At 42.6% G+C, this 13450-nt stretch overlaps 1 pseudogene; it reads left to right on the top strand.

The window, feature by feature from the left end:
- Nucleotides 1-13352: 13352 nt before the first annotated feature.
- Nucleotides 13353-13450, top strand: LOC123945235 (annotated as a pseudogene).

Raw genomic sequence — 13450 nt, 5'->3', positions numbered from 1 at the left:
GTTTGTTCTCTACAGTTAAGAGTCCACTTCTTGGGGCACCTGGGTGGCTCAGTTGGTTAAGCATCTGACTCTTTCAGCTCAGGTCATGAACTCAGGGTCATGGGATTGAGCCCCATGCTAGGCTCCTTGCTCTGCCCACTGAATCTCTGCTGAAGAGTCTTTGTCCCTCTCCGTCTGTCCCTCCCCCTGCTCTCTCTCTCTAAAATAAATTTTAAAATCTTTTTAAAAAAGAGTGTGATTCTTGCTTTGCTTCTTTTTTTCCACTTTGCTTGTTTTATTTCTTAAATGGCACATCTGAGTAAAATCATATGGTATTTCTTTCTCTGACTTATTTCGCTTAGCATAATACTCTCTAGCTCCATCCATGTCATTGCAAGTAGCAAGATTTCATTCTTTTTATGGCTGAGTAATATTCCATTGTGGGGTGTGTGTGTGTGTGTGTGTGTGTGTGTGTGTATCTATATACTATATGTATATGCCCCACATCTTCTTTACTCATTCATCAGTCAATAGGCACTAAGGCTGTTTCCATAATTTTTGCCTACTGATTTCAAATCCAGACTCTCAGGGAAGAGGCTTGATGAAGATTCAGCAGCTATAAGGGATGGTGGTGCTATATAGGAAGACTCTGAGACAGACCACTGACATCAGGACCCGAGCTGAAACCAGGAGTTGGACACTTAACCAACTAAGCCTCCCAAGCGCTCTAAACTGAGTGAATTTTATAGATGGGGGAGGACCCCTGGGCTCCTGGAGTCAATATTCAGACTACAACATGACTATTAGGAAATTTACTGGGGAAATATATTTCTAGTAATTTCTAGAGCTTCTAAATCAATTTATCTTCAGTTCTTAATAAGAACTTAAAAATAGGTTAAAAAAAAAAAGAGCTCATCTACAAAGAAATAATTAGAGATTCATTCCGAACACCTACAAATCCAACAGGAGATCGAAGAGAAGAAGAGCAACAATTCTAGAAACAGAAAATCGGCCACTTTCTGAAAGGTAGGACTGGCGGAGAAGTGAATCCAAAGCGACGGGAAGATAGACCGTGGGGGAAGGGGCCGGCTCCCGGCAAGCGTCAGAGCAACGGAGCACAAAATCAGGACTTTTAAAAGTCTGTTCCACTGAGGGACATTGCTCCAGAGGCTAAACCGGGGTGAAGCCGACGCGGGGACAGCGTGGCCTCAGGTCACACGGGGTCACAGAAGACACGGGGGTGTCTGAGTGCCGCAGAGCTCGCAGGTATTAGAGCGGGGAAGCCGGCTACAGAGACATAGCTGAGGAGTGAGCTCTCAACTCGGGGTTACCTTGAACTGTAATCCATGGCACAGACCACTGCTCCGTGAGTGGGGTCCCCACAAGATCCGGGGAGACACCCCTGGAAGAGCTCAAGGATCTGTGGGGTTCGGAGACTCCAGGCGGAGCTGTGTGCCAGAGACAGAGACACTTGTTCACAGGCTGGGTGAGCTCGGAGCTCGGCCGGAAGCCAGGGAGACAGGAGTGATTGAGCACTTTTCTCTCAGGGCACACTGAGGAGTGGGGCCCCCGAGCTCTTGGCTCCTCTGGGCCGGAGATTGGGAGGCCGCCATTTTCATTCCCGTCTTCCGGAACTCTACGGAAAGCATTCAGGGAACAAAAGCTCCCAAAAGCGAACCCAAGCAGATTACTTAGCCCGGATATGCCTGACTGATCAAGCCTAGGTGATACGCATGGGATCGAGCTGAAGCCTGAGATGCCAACTATGTGGGTTGCAGGGTTGCATTTCACACCAACACTCCTATGTACGGACATGCCAAACACAGGAATAGGGGATCTGGGCAAAGCAACATATTTGATAATGTCTACTACAGGCAGATACTTTAAAAATAGTATCAGACCATTACGGTTAAAAATTAAAAACCAAAAGGATAAGACTGTAACTAACGCAGATTGTTTTATTTAAGATTTTTTAAATAACTAGGATTGTAGTGAGTAGGCAGAGACATAACCCAAGCAAAAGAGCTTATTGGAAAAATCACAGTTGAAGATCCTCTGAAAGTGAAAATCCGTAGGCAGATATCCACAGAGTGGGGAAGTTCCAGGGCAAATCCTTCTGTTTGTGCCAAAGTCTTAGGTCTCCAAGAAAAGCAGGGATCAATTATCTGTGGAAGAGCACAAGCATATCAGCCAAGGAACAGCTGATGATCCCATCACCAGTCACTGCTTGGCCCAGCTCTCAATCTCCCCCTCTCTAAGGTCTTCAAATCAACACAGCACCCCACAAGAGCACAGGCCCAGGAATGTACATGGAAATTGGACGTTGATATGAAGCCAGTGATATGGAATAGTTGGTCAGGTTGGAGGTCAGCATCAGAAATACAAAACAGCAAGCTGAAGTTAGGCAAGAAGGAGGCTGGAAGAACATGGTTATTAAAGGCCAAGTTTGTTTTAAAAGCTGAGGAACAGGAGCAGAACTACAGGTGGTGAGCAGCAGGTACGGCAGTACATGGAGCAGTAGGCAGGTATAATATAAAGCTTAAGAAATTAACAGAAACTGGGGTGCCTGGGTGGCTCAGGTGGTTAAGAGTCTGCCTTTGGCTCTGGTCATGATCCCAGCGTCCTGGGATCGAGACTCGCATCAGGCTCCCTGTTCAGTGAGGAGCCTGCTTCTCCCTCTCCTTCTGTCTGCTGCTCCCCTTGCTTGTGCTCTCTCTCTCTGTCAAATAAACAAATAAAATCTTAAAAAAGAAAAATTAACAGAAATTGAGAAAAGTTGGAGGTGGGGGTAAGCATTGTCATATACCTAGACACCCATAAGTAATAATGGAAAACAATTACATATGGTAAGACATTGATATTTGTATAGCGAGAAAAAGAAAAAAGAACTCTTTATGTCTCTGCTTATGGTTAATTTTCCAATTTTTTTCCATTATCATTTTACTCATTCATTTAAAAAGTGTTTATTAAGAGGCGCCTGGGTGACTCAGTGGGTTAAGCCACTGCCTTCGGCTCAAGTCATGATCCCAGGGTCCTGGGATCGAGTCCCGCATCAGGCTCTCTGCTCGGCAGGGAGCCTCCTTCCCTCTCTCTCTCTCTCTGCCTGCCTCTCTGCCTACTTGTGATCTCTCTCTTGCTGTAAATAAATAAATAAAATCTTAAAAAAAAAAAAGAAAGAAAAAAAGTGTTTATTAAATATGTGCAGACTGGAATGACATCCTGCCATGTCTCTGCATTCATGGAATTTACAATCCAGTGGATAATAAGGACAAAAATTAGTAAATGATTGAATAAATAAAAAAAGAGATCATGAGTCCTAGTGGGCTGTGATAGAGAATAAGCGTCTAAGGGGGTATGTTCTATTGAGGGACTGCCTCTTGAGATGACATCTAAAATAAAGACAAGAGGAGGCCTTCATGTGAAGAGTTGTGCACTTATGGGGGTGGGAGTGGAGGGCAGAGGGAACAGCATGATGGTTCTTCCCATCATATGATCCTACATATCAATGTGGTGATGACGATATGTGTAATGAGTTCATAGGAGAAGCACAAAACCAGTCTTGTTGGCATAGGGAAGTTTTCCCAGAATTCTCAAATGTTGTTTTCACTTCTGTGAAAATGCTGAAACACTAATAGGGTCATTTTCTGTATCATTTGGGTGACCCTATGTAACTAAATACTGCATAAAATTCTATTACCCAAGTATGTGTTCATGATCTATAACTTTCCTTATAGTTCCAAGACTGAATAGAAAGAACAAGTCATGGTAATCCTTCCTCTTTTTAACCTCCAGTTTTAATTTTTTTTACATTAACCAAAAGCACTGGCCATTAGCCTATCATCTGAGTATCTTTTCCTGGTTCCTCCATACCTCTCTGTCCTCTTCATATTGGAGAACCTCAGGGATCAGTTCCTGGTACTCCTCTCTGTCTACATTCATTCCCTTGGTGAACTTATTCAGGTTCTTAGCTTTAAATATCACATGGATGTCAGTGACTCCAAAATTTACCTTTCTATCCTAGACCTTATCTCCAGACTTCTAACTGGTATATACTCAGCCACCCACTTCAATCTCTATTCAGATGGCTCACATTTCAAATTTAATACGACAAAAATGGCAGTGTTCATCCTGTCCTACAAATCTTCTCCTCCCAACATCGCCTCCACACACCCTGATCTCAGCACCTACCAGCAGCATAGGTCAAATGACTGGCAGTCGCCCTCAACTCTCCCTCTCTCTTTGCCATCCTGTTGGCCAACTTCGCCAGCGAATTGTGCCTCCAAAGTTGATCTCACCTCTCTACACTCGTTTCCACTTACAGTGGTGCCCTCACCCTACCCAAAGCTATCACCGTCTCTCAGCTAGACTGCTACATCAGTCTCTTGATCTTGTTGCTCCCATTCTAAACCATTCTCCCTATAGGAACAACGGTTATGTTTCAAAAACCTAAATCACTTGTTTCCCATTATACTTTGGATAAAATAAGAATTCCTAGCCACAGCCATTTATTATGTGAGGCCATTTATTATGATCTGATCCCGCCTGTAATTTGAACTTCTCTACCTATGTTTCACGCCACTTTCATCCTTCCCTCCCTCAACCACTATGCTCTGGGCGCCTAAGTTAGCCTTTTCTAATTCCTCGAACACATGGAGCGCTTTACCACTTCAGGAATTGCCCATATACGGCCTCTGCCTAGAAGGCTCTTCTCCTAGGTCTTCATAGGATTAACTTCCTCAGTGTTTAGAAGAAAGGATAGGAGCATGTTGCCCTCTTCCTATAGGAACCACCATACTACTGGGCTTTGCTGCTAGGAGACAGGCAATGGCCCCTGTTCATAGAGCCTTCACTTTAGAGGAACGCACAAACCACTTGGGCAGCCAGGCAGGCTGTTTACCAGAGTTGTCCAAGAATGCCATCTTCCTTGCAAAGTTGCAATCACCTCTTCTGGGAACACAAAGTCACCAGTCCTGTAAGAATTACTTACTAGGAGAAGAGGAGCCCCTGGTTCTCACTGTCCAGAAAACCCAGAGCGAGGACTCACGGTCATTTCCAGACAACCCTGCTCTGGGAATGACAACTTATTTCTTGTCTTTCTCCTCTACTAGACTGAAAGCAGGAGCCATATCTTTTTCGTCTCCTCCTGTATTCCCAGAATCTAGCAAAGTGCTGGGTGTCACTGAAGCACTCAACGAACACTTGTTGAATAAATGAACAGAAGGACAGGAGGAAGGGAAACAAGAAAATATGTCCAAGGTTACAGGCAAAAGACAGTGATTTCCTGTGAGGCATGAGATAAAAATCAGAAACTCTAGTCTTGCAGGAATGGTTCCGAATTATTGACATCTTTCTCAAATCCTCTTTCTGATAAAAGCAGCTCCACAGAGATAGACATGAGCCCCAGTGGAGCTCCATGTGGTGCAGGGTGGCCCAGCAGGAGGATTTTAGTACCGGTGTGGTGCTCGCAGTGAGATGGGTCACGCTCGGTTGAGCTAGTTCAGTACAAGCCCTTAAAGGAAAATGGAGCTTTTGCACCAGATCCTTCCTACTGTTCATGCAGTCTAATAGAAACGTACCGAGTTCATCTACATGTAGCAGATGATGCCAGTGCTGTGTGCGTGTCTGCTGGGACTCATTAACCTTTCCTGCACACTGGCAACAGGTGTGCCTTCCTGCCCCACAGCCGTCAACTATGTCTTTGTCCGAGAGCTGTTTCCAGGCTGCCAAAGATGACTTTGTGTGAGAGCCTCAAGTTCCTGGGAATTCATACCTCCCCCAGAGCCACCCTTAAACCAGTGGTGCTCAGCTGGGGATAATTTTGACCTCTGGGGGTGAAACCGTGTGGAGGCATTTTGGGTTGTCATCCCTGGCAAGGGAGGGGGTTGGGAGTTTACTGGCATCCACCTGGCAGAAGCCAGGGATGCTGCTGCAAACCCTACAATGCAGGGGACAGACTCCTGCAGCAAAGGACAAAGAACTAGCCCCGAAATGTCAGTAGTGCCCGGATGAGAACCTCCACCATAAACAATGACTGATGGGCAGGAAAGTGTAGACACTCCAGGTCTTTTGTGCCAGATCTGGAAAATTCTGAGATAGGACCTACACAATCTCCCGAGCTCTCCTGTCACACTGAGCCAAAATTACCTCCTTGGAAGTCTGCTTGCTATTGTGTCCTTATGTGGTTTCCTTCTCCGCCCTGTCCACTTCCCCCACTGCCCTACCAATTTCTCCTGAGAACACTTCCTAAGAAACCAGTTCTATCGAATCCACATCTCATGGTTGCTTCAAAGAGGAAAAACCTGAATGAATATGTACACGTGGATACTTACGGATAACTACAGATTTTGTATAACAGTATGGGATGGGTTACTAAATGGTGATTATGCCCTAACAAAACCCATGGGGTTGGACAAGACCCTGAGAAGGGTGTCAGAGTATCCTAACCCCAAACCAAGAAAGCATGGTATGATAGGAAAAGAAACTAAAAAGTTAGGAAACCCGAGTCACCTCTGAGACTAAGGAGTCATGAGATCTTAAGTAAATCACAGCCATATGGAAAATGAGAAAACAGAAACTGGATAATTACTAAGATCCTTTTCTCTAACATTCTATTTTTGCCTCCCAACAGTGGTTCTTAACCAGGGGCAATTTCTGCCCCCCTAGGGAACATTGGGTAATGTTTGGAGACATTTTTGGTTGTCATAACTGGGCAGAAGTGCATCTAGTGAACAGAGGCCAGAGAGGCTGCTGAACATTCTGCATTGTACAGGGCAGCCCCCCCCCCCAGGCCCCCAAGTCCCACCCACCCAAACAAAGAATTCTCTAACCCAAAATGTCAATAGTGCTGGGGCTAAGAAACCCCGTCTTACACAGACAAATTAGATATTAACTTAAGGAACTCCTGATGGTTATAACTACTAAATGAGGTGGTGTGTTGTTGAAGGGAACCTTATAGCCTGGTGTCTAATACACCTCTAAAAACAGCACAGATGATAGAGGCAGTCAGTTGAGCAACTGCCTTCAGCTCAGGTCATGATCCCAGGGTCTTGAGATTGAGCCCAACATCGGGCTCTCTGCTCAGCAAAGAGTCGTCTTCTCCCTCTGACATTCCCCCTGCTTATTCTCTCTCTCAAATAAAAAAATAAAACCTTTTAAAAAAACAGCATAGACTATAGACACTTTTCTATTTAAGATTCTTATTCTAAACTGAACCTGAAATGTTATATGGCAGAACTAAACACCTGTGTGTGTATCTAGAGACAGAGGACAGCAGGGACACGAATCTTAGCAAGCTGAACATGATTCTGAAGAATCAACTCTCAGCCACACAGATTTTAGATATTTAGAATATTTAAATATTCTATGAGTGCACGTCCCTTTTCCCTGCAATCACCAAAGAAACCTCCCTCACATGTCCATTCACCTGTGCATACAACTCCAGGGGCCAAGTTTTCTCCTCTAACCATGTTCCCTGAATGGAAAAGAAAAAAGTTTCCCCAAATCATGTGCAGGTAAGTGCTAGAGAAAGCTAGTTTATAGCAGACTTATCAGAGTAATAAAAGATTTTAATTACAATGTATTTACTTATGAGTCTGGTTTATTAATGCGACAGGCAGTAGGATGACATCACAGTTAACTTTGACTTCACATTCCTGTTGGTCCAAACCTCTCCCGCCCTTTTTAAACAAAGTGGCAGCAATAAAATCCAACGTATTGTATAACTAGCCAGTGCCACATATTACTTATAAAACTCAACCCTCCCAACAGGAAATTCTAGAAATGAAAAGGTTTCTCCGTTTCATTATCAGATAGGCGCCGTGCTCCAGGAACCACCACAAGTAGGCTAAAATGAAAACATCCATTCCTGGATTGTTGCTTTCTGACAAAGTGATTTCAGAATAAACTTAGTTTTTGAAATGGGTCTGACATACAAATTCTCTTTCATCTTTGAAAACAATATATGGAAATGTGCAGCAGAAAATCTTCTAAGGTGCTTAAAATTTTTCTTCTATTAAAGACTAGTGGCTGTCCACTGGAAGGTAGGGTGGCAGGTGAGCTGGAGCCCAAAGTTTTCATCTGCCTCCAGAGATGGATGGCCTGCACTCTGCACTTCCCCCAAGCCTGGCTCAGCAGGAACTGGGCAAGGAGAGGCATCTTCTCCTCTGTCTGGTATCTCTGGTAGAGCCCCTCAGCAGCAGAAGGGCCTGGATCCCAACTCCTACAACTCACACCACAAGTCCCTCAACCACCCGCTGTCTGCTCCCAAACCAATATGTGTTTAACAGAGATAGTGTCTTCTGACATTTCAGATCCAAGGTCTCAAAGCTGAATATTTGCTCTCAGTAATACAACTGCCCATGCGTTAGTCAGAAGAAAAGTAAATAGTTTAAGCTGTGATTCGTACTGCTTATGGTTACTAAATGCAAAATTTTACAAACTAAATGGCATTTTTTAACCCATGTTATGCCTTTCATCTCACAAGGTACCTGTATATAATCCAAAAAAATGGAATTAACACTTAATGAGATTCAACTCCATACTTTCCAATATGCTTCAGTAAAATACAATTCTTTCTTGAAAGTGCCAGGTGACTGAGGGGACAGATTCAAATGAAGGCTGGTTTGCTGCCAATTGTAGTATTTAAGAAATAGTGATAAACTTAAAAACAAGACTTCCTTTATTTCTTCACAGGTCGACATATCAATCCTTATTTGATGTGGAAACAACAAAAAAATCAAGGCAAAGCACACCCTCATGGTAAGATATGTTTCCTGTCCAGTCATATCCAAAAGTGACATGGAAGGGAATTAATGTAATCAACTAGGTAGATCCCTATTTGGTTAAATAATAAATGATATTTAAAGCATACTTATTTTTTTTAAAGATTTTATTTATTTGACAGAGAGATCACAAGTAGGCAGAGAAGCAGGCAGAGAGAGAGGGGGAAGCAGGCTCCCTGCCAAGCAGAGAGCCCAATGTGGGGCTGGACCCCAGGACCCGGAGATCATGACCCAAGCCAAAGGCAGAGGCTTAACCACTGAGCCACCCAAGCGCTCCTAAAGCATGCTTATTAAAGGAACAGCTCCCAGTAGCAAACAGTGGAGCAAGTAAAATTTTATCACTAACTAAGGCAAAGACAAAACAAAATGATTGAACTTTGAATTATACAAGGACATCAGCCCAAATAACATTTGGTATCTCAGTATTTCCTCTTCTATGACTGACATGGACAGTGACTGATGTAATAAAGTTGTTACACATTCTGAAACAATTTTAACCAAGATACAGAATTTAATATATTAATTACCTGGAGATATAACAGGTCCTTGATACCTGTTGAATGACTACACTAGACATTGGTAAACATGAGTCCCTGGTTCAGCTCCAGCACTAATTAGCTAATAAATCAATGCCACATTGACTTGGCTCCCTACTTTTCTTTAAGATTTTATTTATTTGAGAGAGAGAGAGAGAAGGCACAAGTGGAGGGGAGGGGCAGAGGGAGAGGGAGAAAGAGACTCCCCACTGAGTGAGGAGCCCAATGCTGGGCTTGAGGTCCCAGACGGGATCATGACCTGAGACGAAGTCAAATGCTTAACCGACTAACCCACCCATGTGTCCCCAGACCCGTTTTTTGTTGTAAAATGTTCGTTTTGCATCTTGGTTTCCATGGCTCTTAAATTGATAAGATAGGCTAAATAACTAGTAATATTGTAAAATAGGAATTATCCCATTGATTCTGTTTCTCCAGCGAACACTGCCTAATACAGAAGTTTTCCTAGAGAAAGTGATTCCAGGTTGAGACTCTCATAATATGTAGAAATTTCTAGGTAAAGTGGAAAAGAAAGGGGAAGGCAGGGGAAAGTGGCATGAGCATAGCCGCAAAGGGCAAGACTGTATATGAGGCCTTCATATACAAACCCCACAGCCTGAGCTAATGATAGAAGGTGCTGGGATGTCACCAGAGTCTGTCTCTTAGTCTGTGTCCTGAGAAAATGAAAGATAAGCATTCCCAGAGGATATGGATTTACATATTACCAAATTACTTCTCTTTTTCTCAGGGGAGACTATGTGAAGAGACTTCTGGCATGTGATTAATCTCTCTTGGTTAATATTAACTATTGCTATTTAACTTGAGTCAGACTCAGTTTGGAAGATATCCAACCATTAGCGATCCTTCTGTTACGGGAAAATCGGCAGAGCTTTCCCACCCCGTTGTCATACACACAAATGTGAGGCAGGATGTAAATAATGCTGAATAGATTAACAATTAAAAATTTTAAATGACTGGCACATTGATTTAGTTACAAAACTGAAGAAAAGACGGAGACACAGTCCTCTCGGGATCCCACATGTAATTGATACTCAGCGGAAACATCTCAATTTGAAAGCCACTTCTAAACAGGATTAATTTTAAGTCAATTATCTTTGTAAGATAAGCTATTTTGCATGTACTTATCATTTATAATTTTCTTTGGTTATGGACATTAACCTCTTCAAACGGACTTGATCACACTGAAACCAATTAGCAGTGGTGATAAGTGATGTTCTACTCTTGTTTTTTCTCCATGCTTGGAAGCTAGAATTTAGTACCTATTTGTGTTCTCATTGGTGCTCCATTTCCATGAAAAAAATTGTTTGGAAACTTAGCAGATATAGTCTTCTCCATAAATGTAGATGTCCAGCTGTTTTGCATAAGGACTCTAGAGTAACCCTCGAAAAAAATATTGATGGTTCCTATAATTGTAGCCATATCCTGAAGACAGCAAGCATAAAGGTTGATTTTCGAGTAAGTGCATTCCTTGGTGTACCTTCAGCTCTGAGAACTTGTGGCCTCCCTAGCAAACACTGCAGTAATATGCCAAACAGATACTGACCTCCCTGCCACGCTGGTTAATAATGCAGATGATAAATCGCTCTCAGGTTAACCTTCAGTACCACCACCCCACAAAAGGGGGAAAGACAGCACTGCGTGAAGGAATCTCTCTCCTTCAAATGTAGGGACATAGAAACTAATTTATATTTGTAAGTATAAAATTTGTAATTTTATATTATGAACCAGTGTTCTCAAATAAGGGAACTTCTGAAACTTGCAGAAAATATTGTGAGCGTACAGGGAATCTCAGTCAATTTTTAACACATAATACCAATATAAGACTACATTTCTTTCAAAACAGCTGTATACCATACTTGGAATGAAAAAGCTGTTTCTCATCATTTTCTTCCTAAGGCAAAAAAAAAAAAAACAAAAAACAAAAACAGAGCACTGTCACTTTCAGATAAGTAAACTAAGATGAGAAAAATTATCAAAAGTACACTTTGAAACACTCTCAAATGACCCTGTAATAAAAATGGAAATCTTGCTGGAATGTGAGCAGCACACAAAGATGAGACAAGTGTTTTATAACAACAATTTCCCTATTATCTTTGGAAAACCAGTCATTATTTGATCTGAGCTCCAGTCATCCAGATGTCTGAATGTCATATTCTTGGGATGCAGAAACAATAAGGAGGAGAGGGAGGGAGGAGGATGCTGGAGGTGTTCTCTGACAAGCCAGAGACGAATTCTGCACTGATGAATTTCTCTCACCCTCCTTGTGCGATGAAGCCTCTCCACCAAGCACAACACAAACCCCATCTAGTTTCCTTACCCTGTGGACGGCAGTGCCATACTTCCTTCACAGCTCATTCAGTGCTTAGAGTTACCCCCATAATGCAGTGATAAATGGCTAAAACAAAACAAAAAAAGTTTCTCAAAAATGAAGACAAGTGTTTTTAAAAGGAGGGAATAATGAACTGTGTTAAATATTTCAAATGCCACCGATGAACCAGAAATAACAAAGTTGGATACTTCAGACATACATTTGTATGTTACCAAATGTGAGGGGGATTCTTAAAACTACACACTTCAGAGGACCTGGGTGTCTGAGGGACATTCTGAAATGGGATTACAATTTAGCAGCAAGCTGAAACTTCAGTTAAGTGCAAACCTGCCTCGCCCAAGACTCTGAATAGGTAAGGATGGTTAGAATGATACAGAGCAAAAGGGATAGCGGAAGAGGCAGAAAGAACGGGGTGCGTCCAGCAGAAAGACAGTAAATAGAGACCCAGATGGTAAGGATCGTCAGCAATCCCCTGTTCCCGGCTCAGGGCTAAACGGGCCACACCAGAGCCGGGGGTAACAGTTGTCTACCACCCACTTCCCTTTGCTTTGATCTCATGCTCTCCGCACAATTGTCTGGCTTCCCAAATAAAATTCTGTAGGTGCCTTGACACAAAACAGATAATTCTGAAGGCAGACATAAGTACTTCTGTCCATGGAAGGGACAATCTTATAAATCAGTAAACTGGAATCGTAGTTTGCACATCAGCCTTTGGAATGTGTTTAGCTGAGCCAACTGTGCAAATTCGTGAGTGCTCTGACAGAAGGAAAATGCAAGCCTTGTAAACTGGGTGCCCAGACGCTGCTCCCAGAGGCTTCACTCAGGGGAGCTGTCCTGAGCAGGGATGGCCTCCCCGAATTCCCACCTCCCTTCTCCAGTAGCAACCAAGTTTTATCTACTCTCTTACGGCAAGCAGCAGCAAACACAAGGCCTTGGAAAAACTTTTTCTACTTTACAAAGGAATAATTTGAGTAATTAAATCAATTTTTCCCAAATGAGGCCCAAAGGCCAAAAGATTAACCTTCCAACATCTCAATTTTAAAAATAAAGTATATGTATTCTGTTTATTTTCCTCATTCCTAGGAATTAAAAATAATATTGATAATGTTATTGTTGTTGGGGCGCCTGGGTGGCTCAGTGGGTTGAGCCCTCTGCTTTTGGGCTCAGGTCATGATCTCAGGGTCTCTGCTCAGCAGAGAGCCCGCTTCCCCCTCTCTCTCTGCCTGCTTCTCTGCCTACTTGTGATCTCTCTCTCTTTCTGTCAAATAAAACCTTTAAAAAAATAATGTTATTGTTAATACCATTATTAACATTAATATCAAATAATATTAATAAAGAACAAGGGCTTTGATGAATGTCCATCGACTGATGAATGAATAAAGATGTGTGTGTGTATAATTATATATAAAAGGGAATATTAGCCATCAAAAAGACTGGAATCTTGCCATTTGCAAGTCAGTCAGAGAAAAGACAAATACCATGATTTCACTTACAGGTAGAACTTAAGAAACAAAACAGATGAACAGAGAGGAAAGGGAAGAAAAAGAGAGAGAGAAAGGCAAACCATAAGAGACTAGATAGAGAACAAACTGAGGGTTGATGGAGAGAGGTGAGTGGGGGATGGGCTAGATGGGGGGATGGGCATTGAGGAGGGCACTTGTAGGGATGAGCACTTATATGTAAGTGATGAATCATTAAATTCTGTTCCTGATCGCTTCTCGGCCTTTTGGCTAAGATCAAGTGTAAATTCTGTTCCTGAAACCAATATCATACTATATGATAATTAACTATAATTTAAATAAAAATTT

The sequence above is a fragment of the Meles meles genome, chromosome 6 (genome assembly GCF_922984935.1).
Source record: "Meles meles chromosome 6, mMelMel3.1 paternal haplotype, whole genome shotgun sequence".
Lineage (NCBI taxonomy): Eukaryota > Metazoa > Chordata > Mammalia > Carnivora > Mustelidae > Meles > Meles meles.
Note: the sequence above shows the minus strand (reverse complement) of the source record. Positions and strands in the feature narration are given on the sequence as shown.